Source organism: Sipha flava, unplaced genomic scaffold (assembly GCF_003268045.1).
Source record: "Sipha flava isolate LNK unplaced genomic scaffold, YSA_version1 103_pilon_pilon, whole genome shotgun sequence".
NCBI classification, from domain to species: Eukaryota; Metazoa; Arthropoda; class Insecta; order Hemiptera; family Aphididae; genus Sipha; species Sipha flava.
The window spans coordinates 1,225,142-1,232,788 of NW_020271717.1; positions in this window are offsets into that span (position 1 = coordinate 1,225,142).

A 7,647-nucleotide genomic window follows, 5' to 3' on the forward strand; every position below is an offset into this window, starting at 1 on the left:
ATTAAATTGTAAACGAGATGTTATTAAATTTGCAAAGCTTAAAAGTTAAAATTTTATTAAATGTAACTGAGAAAATCTTTAAACTATATATTTCATTAATATTTAAATTAAATCTTATTAAGCTACGCATAATGAAATATCACTTTAAAATAAATAAAAAAAGAAAATATTTAGATTCTTTAGTTTACCAATTTTTTTTTTTTTTAGAATAAAATACGCTATACATATATAAATTATTCAATTCATATAATATTCATATGAAGTTTATTGAATATTATAAATTTCAGTTTTAAATAAAATTATTAGTCATTAAAAAGTTGAAAGTTCAAATTTAATATAACAAGTATAATATTTACCATCGTTCGGTAGAACTGGATCAACTATTAGAAAATACCATCCACCAAAAAATAAATATATATTTTAATAATAATAAAACTTACATATAGTTTACATAAGTACTAATAAAAACTATTACGCACAGGAGTAATAAAGTCCATTATATAATTTATGACGGGAACGAATACAATTTTAATCAAAGATACTTACCCGTATTATTCATGGTACATTTTTCAAGTCAAATAAATATTTATATATCAACTGTACATTTATTTTTTGTTCTTAATATATAAAAGTTGATAAGTTACAATTTGAATAAACATTTTAAATATAGGTATTTAAATGGTTTTTTAGTTTTATTGAAATTAAAATCAAACATGGAAGTAATTTACATAATATTATAACATTTACCAACTTACAATAAAATTAATAATTATAGTTTTTCCTTGAAAAATCAAATTTGTCTCAAATATTTAAGAAATATGGATTTATTTACTAAATATGTACTTAATACCTAAATATGTAATATTATGTAAAATATAACTGTTTTTTTTTATTTTATTTAGAATGATCCAAATCAAATACATTTTTTATCAGATTAAAAATATGTTATTGGTATAAAAATATGTATTTACAATAGAATATATTTCTTATTTATTTGTATATTTATGGCTGAAGCTATAAATTTCGTTATCTTTATATAATAAAATAAGAGCTATACGAGTAGGCGCTCTAATTTTATTATAATCTACAAATAAATCATTTTTTTTAATAAACGACAGTACAATGACTTTATATTTAAATGTTGAAATGTCATGAACTTATATTGAAAACTTATATTTAATGTTATATCGAAATTAAATAGATATTAGCTATCATAAAATACGAACACAGTCTATTTTTTATGGGTTGATATATCATTTAAAGAATGAAAATAATCAATGAATATTAAAGTACAATCAAGAGACTACGATACAAATTGAAAGATTGATTTTTTTTAAAAAAAATCAGTTGTAGAAAGAATATTTCTGTAAATTATTTTCTAATTTTCATAGAATTTTATTTGATCTGTCTAAAATTATGTATAAACAAAGTTCAAAATAATTACATGATTATATGTATAAATGTTTAAAAAGTCTTATTCACATTGACTATGAGGTAACTTTTACATTTTAAACCATAATATAAAATATTTCTCCTTTGAGATATTTTATTATTATTATGTAATATTTCGTTCCAGGGATTTAAATTTCGCAATAATACCAATTTAATTTTCCATGAATTTATCAATTTGGGTAATTATTTTTTGGATAATTACGGCCTTCGGGCTTCCATTGTATCTTGCCACCGCATAATGGCTAAAGTATATAAATTACGTACGTAGTATAGTAATTATAATTGATATTTGTTTATATATATGTATATATATGTATATTTTAAAAGTTACTGGTATATTATTATTATTATTATTAATTTATTTGCATTTTACGGGTATTTTTTTTACTAGCTATTTGTTTGACGAATAGTAGACGCAGAAAAAAATCACACACTATAATCGCATGTATTATTTGTATAGTACGTCCATGTTGCGTTATAATAAACGAGTAAGTATTTTAGATACCTGCAGAAACAACATCAACATCATTATATATATATATGTATATATATGTATAAAACATTTCAGGAAGGGTCGCAATATGCTAACTATTCCCTTCGCTGTAGTTTATATAACATGCAAACTAACACACACATATACACACATAACGCATACAATTACTTTGTCTACCCTTATCCACCCACGCCGAGCAACTAGTGTTTGCAAATCACCCCCGCACCGTCGATGGTATGGAATGACGGCTATATGAAACGGCGGTGGCGGCGGCGGCGTCCGTGACGACGACGGCAACGATAATTTTATGCAGGATTTTAGCAGCAGCAGCAGCAGCAGCAGCAGCAGCGGCAGCAGCAGCGTTATAGCAACAAGTCGCCGTGCACGCATATAAAAAAGGGCTGCTATTGCATATTAACATGATATCGTCCAGCTGAGAAGTGGCAGCGAGAAAATATTCCCACGACTTTCACTGCTGCTGTTGCCTCTGCTGGACCGTTTGCAGGTCCTGCAGATAGACTCTCAGCTCCTGGGTGTGTCCTGCAAATGGAATATGTGTGTTGACCAGCAGCTCAGATATTCACACCGATCGTACAAGAAAGAAAAAAAACCGGTCAACTGATATTGACTGTGTGGGAATTATACTTTTGGTTCGGAAAGGTCCTCCTCAACCGGATAGCGGTAGCGATGCTGCGGCAAAACAGGATTACGGGTGCGCGGTCCTTTCTGCAGCAGCGACGGCGATAGTCGCGGCCGAACATAATATATGGCCACCCGTCGGTCGTCGACCGCGATTTATAACTCATAATATGCTAATGATTGAAACGGAATACACGTCGCCGCTGCACAATACGAGTATAATCGCATTTACAATACCAATATATATGTGTACAGCTAATGGTCCAGTTACGCGGAGCAGAATCCAGCCGATAGAAGTGGCGGGGTGGAAGGAAGACGTCACGCAACACCATATTACATAAAAGAACCGCTGGCAATGAACAGGAGAAACCAGTATAATCGATATTATTATTCGGGTGGACGGAACGGGACGGACGCGCGAGGGGGAACGGGGCACGGCATCAGCATCCCGTTCGCGGTTGCACCACCCTTCGTCGCTGCCGGCGGTGCAGTATCGGTGACGGGATGACCAGCCGGGGGTCCATCCGCGGTGGCGGCGGTGGCGGCGGCGGCTGCAGGGTCCACCGCGGGATCCACGGCCGTCGTCTATACACGACAAACCGGATTCGCGCGTTCGTGCATTATCCCGTACACCCGTGTTCAGCATCCTTTTATGTATTCATTTATTTTTTTTTTTTTCTTCTCCGATTCCCTCGCGACCCTTTCGATGACGACGCGGGCCGATCAATGCGCGCAAACAGGATTCCGCGGCACAATCCGCGGCGATCTCGTCATCGGCGTAATGTTTTCACGCATTATAAAATAATCGACGAGACGCGCGAGGTCATGTGAACGGTCGGTCCGGGGGGTTCTCACCGGCATCCGTTCGGCGATCGTCGTATGGACCACCGTCCACCACCACCACCACCACCACCACCACCGACACCGCCGCCTCCATCGTCACCATCCGGTACAGAGATTTCGCAATACCGTTTGTACAATATAATAATGTACGTTTCGCAGCCGCCGTAACATTACTACTATATACTGCTGCACAACGCATATATATTTATATATATATATATATATATGTATATATTAATAAATATGTACACTTCAACGTATATTATTACACGCGTGCGCGCGCGTGCGAGCGTACGGTAATATATTGAAATACGATTCTTCCACTGCGTCGCGTTCTCTCGCAATCGATTGGCGTACGAGCGATATAAGATGTACGAGTACGTGTGCACACAAGTACTTTGCGAGACGTGCGAAATCGAGTTTATGTACGCGTCGAACAAGGGCCAACGACAAAATAATAATATCGAGACGAGCGCGGAGAAACGTCGGGAAAATGTTGTTTCGAATAAAAAATAGCAACGCTCGCACGGGTTTTTCGACGTAGCGAATATAGCTGGGACATTCGAGCGCTATATTTTTTTTTCCATTTTTTTTTTTTTTTCCATCTTAATCTGAACAATATATTTGAATTCAAAAACAATTGTTTTCTCGCTACGTTATGTTGTAAATAAAGTTTTACGTGTTCATACAACTGTTGACCGATTATTGTTTGATAACTTGTTAACAACGGATTTGTGAAAACGAATCACATCATTGCCATTACATATGCGTACATTTCTTGTATTTATTAACTACAAAATAGTACAAGATGGTTGTCAAGAAAAAGAGGTTTTTAGTAATAAAACAATGCATAATATTTAAAGGATAACATTGAACTAAACATTTTTACCGTAAATATTTTTATATTTGAAGACAAATAATGAAAGAAAAAAAAATGATATTTAATCCAAAAAAATCTGGCAAAACTATTACTAAGTGAAATCAAATATTGAGTAAAAATATATTTTCATAAATAAATCCCGTCAAACACTAGTCTAAAAGTTGTATGAGGTTTTTGTGGTGTTATACGTGACTTGAAATTATTATTGTCGATCATATACATCCTATATAGGAGATATTTGGTTTTTATCAATTAATAATAAATAATTCGTTTAATCTTGTTACCGTAAGTACGATCTAATGAAACTCATAACAACGAGGTGATCTTACTAACAATTCTTAAATAAAAATTACGTACTTTTTCATAACCACAGTTTTCAACTAATTTACGATTTACCGAATGTAAAATACAATTATTAGGACAACATACGAGACAACATAATTACAACGAATTACTTCTAATAAATACTGTGAAATTAAAAATGTAAATATTCTTATAAAAAAATTAATCATACTATTATTTTAAACAAATGTATTTAATATACATAAATGTTAACAAATTAATATGTATTTCTATTTTTGTATGCAAATTAATATAATATAAAAATAGAACATTTATCGTGTATTATTTGAGAATAAACTACAATATTGATTTATAACAAAAGTTTTAACCGAATAATGCGTATGTAGGTAGTATATCTATGAAACCCAACATTATACTGTTAGGTACGTAAATTGGTATTTGTGTGGTTATGACCTGTTGCCCTAATCAAATGTCGAAAATATTATAAATACACAACTATAGTCATAAAATGAACATTGTACGGTGGACTTTATTACATTTGTTCGGTTTTGCACAGCATTTTATTTTATGAGGGTAGATTTACGGTAACGAAAAGTGAAATGCTTTCATGGAATATATTATGATTGTATACTATATATTCGCGTATATTTATGGACATGACTGTCGGTAGAACATTGCTGTTACGAAGATAAAAATGCATTTATTACAGATAATTGTATCATTATCTAGTTGAATACTAATATTGTTAGCGATTATTAAAGTTATTACATTTTGTTGAGTAGGTTTCAAAACACAGTTTCGGCTATTTATATGAATTTGGTGCCTGTATTTACGTTTGTATTGTGTTTGTAGCGTAGTGCTTGTGCTTATTCATACAATTAATTTGATCATTACTATTATTATTGTAAACAAAATAGATTATAGCATATTTAATTCAGTTACACAATAAAAAGTATGAAGTATGTATAAGGAATGACAAACAAATTTACTGTTATTAATGTATAGTGTTCGTTAAAATAAATAATACTCTGTTCACAAATATCGACATAATATTAAACGGTTTTTACTATGGGTGAGGGATGAGACTCACTAATATTTTTGTTATCTTTTTTTCCCTCTGATTATTTGACCTAATCAATTACATTTTTTTTTTTTTTTTTTTAATCGTGTTTTATTCAATAAGAAACTCATTGTTGTACTAGCTGACATTACATTTTATAAAAAATATTATCTTTCAACTTTAAATCGTACGTTGTACAAACTTATCGGATGCGATGTATTTATTAATACCAACTTTAATTTACTTATATAAGTCCAGATTTAAATATTATTATACTTTTATGACCTCCCATATGCTACATTTAATAATATGCTTAAATTCACGCAATAGGTACCTAATAAGTATACGATTCAGTATGTTAACAAATTGGTCATACTCTTCCTAACATTAAAGATTATCGTACCTATGTCATAATTAAATATAAATGTTCGAAACGGTTTTAAGCAGGAAATACTGGTGTGTACATCAGTATATGAATCATATCTAAGTAATAATACATTTTATTGTACCCATGTGATATAAGTGTAAACGTACTTAAAATAAATATTTTAATCAGGAATACCGAGTATTCCGAATTCACTAATTACGAAGAACGACGTCAATTGACCATTACAATCGGCGAGGACAACAGTCCACGAAACCATAAAGTCGTAAACCTACTTCTGGATATCGTCAAACAATAGGCGCAGCTTTCTATGACGTCAAACGAGCCATATAAAACATGGATAGAAATGACCACTAGACAGATGAGTTCTTGTCACGGAACTGAAAGCAACTTCACGTTATTTTTTATCAGAATTTCGTTAACACATTGATATATTAATCAACGTATTTTAAAAGTTAAAGTCTGATGTCTAATTAAAATTACACATCATTGACTGCTCGTTGAAATCGAGCCGGTGTCACGTAACAATATTATCGAATTTTCGAAGGCACAATGAATGTTTGAAGAACTGAAAAAAAATGTAATAATTTCGTGAACGACATTCATACTTTCTTGAAATTAACCTATGCTCATTCTGATAAAACATAAGTGTGGCATACGTAAAATACACCATGAGAAAGCAATTAAAAATCTAAATGGTTATAATTTATACAAGGCTAATGTTATAAATACATTTCGACCCCTATATTCCATGGTAATCTTTAAATACCATTTGCCCTAGTCTTAAAATAACACCACTATTATTGAGTTCATTACATCAAGTTCAATAAAAGAGAATACAGTTCAACAAATTCAGAGCACGTTTTTATCGTGTTACAGTAAAAAATAATAAATAAACGCATTTATTGCCGTGGAAATTCTTTTGAGAATAAAATTACAGTTCAAATATAGTTGAATAAATAGAAAAATTGGCACGAATCTATCCAGAGTGTTGACTAATTTTTCTGTTTTTCCACAACACAGCGAACACGAGTTCGCGAATTCTTATTTATGTATCGAACCGCGTAGATTGAACGTATTACGTCCGAAATATAATTCGTACGAAGCGCGTCGAGTCAGTTTACCGATACGTTTGGGTTACAATAAAAATCGAATGTTTACTGGTGCCCGGACCGAGTACCGTGATGCCGAACCTGCTTGCACAAAAGTCGTACAAACGGGAGGGTTTCGAAGTAACGATAACGACAACAATTGGATCTACCGTTGTTGTTATCGAAAAACAAATGTCGGTTTGAAGTAAAAAAGAAATCGTTACGTTTACGTTGGCGCGCAGGGAGAAATCGGTGTCTGTGCGACCGGCAAAACGTGTTACGTTGTATCCTCTGGTACCGGACGAGTTACGCGCGAACGGACGCGGGATGCCCGAGATTGATTAGTTCGTTTTTTTTTTTTTTTTTTTTAATCCAACGACTCCGGCCCCGACGGTGATAACAGTACGACGTGTAAACGAGCGTTTACGGGGACAAACGTCGTGCGCAATACATTACGCTCAAAACGGGGACACGGTGGCGCGTAACGTTACGCGATGATTT